Below are 2,500 nucleotides of genomic sequence, written 5' to 3'. Positions count from 1 at the left end.
CTGAAAGTTCAGCCTTAAACGTAAGTGCTCCGTGCCTGTGGGGGTGCTGTGGATCTGTTTATTTACAGGAGAGATTAAGAGAGACAGCTAGGAACAGAAAGTTATGTTATAGGGAAGAGTATTTTTGTAAGCAGCAATTTAATTCTGAAAATAGTTTGAGCTGGTTTAAATGTTTAACATGCTTCATATTTAATAAAGTGGTGGTTTTTCTGGAGCGAGAAGCTGAGGGACTCATCTCTGAATTCATGATCATATTGAGAGGAGTTTAAGGCTCATTTATTTCCTTCTGAAATGTAGCAGAGGAGAAGTTTTGTAAACTCAGTGAAACAGCTCCACACGTTCTGACTTTCTGTCTGTCTGAGATGTTCAGGGACAGTCGGATAAAAATCCTCGAACACTTTTAACGAGGCTCAGAAAATGTTCTGCCCGTCGTCAGCTTTTCCATTTTCTTTCCACTCTCAACAGAAAATAAGTTCTCCTCCGTATCTGCCGAGCTGAACCTTGATATGATCAAAAACAATATGTCTGCTCTCTGCTTTTTTTTACTGCAGCGATAAGGAAAAAGCCCAACATGCAACAGAAAGCTTAATAACAGAGAGTGGAAGTGCGGTGAAGCAGCAAACGCAGGAGAAGTGGAAGAAAAAAAGCAGATAAAAGGATTTGATTTGTTTGATTTGTATCTGTGCTCAAGTCTGCTCGAGTGTTTCAGGTTTAGTCACCGTCTGGGGTTAAACGTCAGGTCACACATGGAACGTTTTTCAAAAGACACTTTGGTTTTCAAAATCCACAGAGAAACAAAAATCCACACGTGTTGGTTTGAAAACTTCTCTAAATGTTGGTTTCAGTTCATTCAGACATGAGTGGTCGTTGTATTGGTGCTCATAAAAAAACAGCAGCTTGTAAACACAACTTTTAAATTAGGCCCCTCCCCCTGGCCACACCCACTGAAATACTTAGCTTGACTGTGTACTGCTTGAAGCTACACTTTTTCAAAATGTGACCTTTATTTGACGAAGTTTTTAACCCGATGAGATCGAGATCTGATTCACAAGAGGAGCAGAAGCACACGTCATAAACAAACATTACTCACAGGATCACTGCAACCTGCCAGATCATTTACATCGGTTATAGAAAGCTGATCATTTAGCGGGCCAGCATTAGCTCGACTGCTGCCAGGTGAAAGCCAACACGAAGTCCACCGTCTCGTTTTGGAACTTGTTTGAATGCCACAAAGCAAAGGTTTATGTTTTTTTTAAACATTGGGATTTATTGCAAAAGTTTTTTGTGGCATTCGAGGAAGAGCGCAGGGAGCTGTTGTTGAATTATTCTGCACCTCCATGATGTGCGTATAACCAGCCCTTCTCAAAGTAGTGTTTTAATCTGACATCTGTGCCGCAGCAGAAGTTTCAGCTATTAATAATTACAATATAGAAATAGTCAGATGTTGCAGATGTTTGTTTATGAGGCCCATATGGAGGCATCAGTCTGTTTTGTAACTAGCTTATAAAACACCTCAGGAGAAGAAGTCAACATTTGGGGCGGCAGTAGCTCAGGGGTCGCGGACCAAAAAGATAAAGATAAAGAAAAGATAAAGATAAACTTTATCGATCCCCAATGGGGGACATTCTTTTGTCACACTAGCGCAAGGAACAGGAATATAATGATCAAAAATAACAAGAGGTTAAAAATCAAACATATGTACATCAATTAAATAAAGGGAGAAACAAATACAATAATAGAATAATACAAGGTATGTACACTTCCACTTGTGGAAAGACTTATTATTATTAACACACAGTGTGTAGCATTATTGATATGAGTCATGAGGTGGTGATGCTGTTAAAGAGTCTAAAATAACAAAGTGTTAACCAGAGTTTCCCCTCAGGAATTCAAAAAGTATTAAAAAAAAAAAAAAAGGTTCCTCATTAACTGCAGATATAACTCCAGACTTAAAACCCCTTCGTCCCAACAATTGCTCCAAAAAAACGTTCAGCCAAAGTGGATGTTCAAACTCGTCATCCTGCGTCACCGGGCTTCATTCCTCAGTAAATCCAAACACTGAGGATGGTATCCAGCAGTCGGCCTAGTGGGGAACCTTCAGCATCGTATTTTAAAATCTTGGCCACGTCTTTTTATTTGATAAGTTGTGCAGAAGAAGCTGTTATATTTTTGCTTCCTCCTCTTAATGTTCTCTCTGCACAGCGGGGCTTCAGACAAACAAACGTGGACTAGAAAGAAAAAAGGAACATGAAACCTTCCTTCACAGCAGAAAGAGAAGCGAGAAAGTGCCAATTATTTCCACGGAGGAGACAAACCAAACTTTGCAGAACATGTAGTCTGTGGCGCGGCGGCCTCGGCTCCGCCTGCTGACGTTCCCACACAGTCTCTGAAACATCCCATTACCAAAGACACCTGCTGAGACGAGCTGACAGCCAATCAGGACAGATGGAGCAGCACGCACATGTAAAAGAGTGAAAAATCCAAGTAATGAAGGTTAAAT

At 40.5% G+C, this 2,500-nt stretch overlaps 1 protein-coding gene across 1 annotated transcript in view; it reads left to right on the top strand.

Annotated features, from left to right (window-relative positions):
* The window catches only part of galnt14 (UDP-N-acetyl-alpha-D-galactosamine:polypeptide N-acetylgalactosaminyltransferase 14 (GalNAc-T14)), a 187,704-nt gene that overhangs the window by 124,432 nt on the left and 60,772 nt on the right, over positions 1-2,500 (top strand). The gene's annotated exons all lie outside the window — the stretch shown is intronic.

The sequence above is a fragment of the Labrus mixtus genome, chromosome 12 (genome assembly GCF_963584025.1).
Source record: "Labrus mixtus chromosome 12, fLabMix1.1, whole genome shotgun sequence".
NCBI classification, from domain to species: domain Eukaryota; kingdom Metazoa; phylum Chordata; class Actinopteri; order Labriformes; family Labridae; genus Labrus; species Labrus mixtus.
This window is presented reverse-complemented; position numbering and strand designations above follow the sequence as displayed.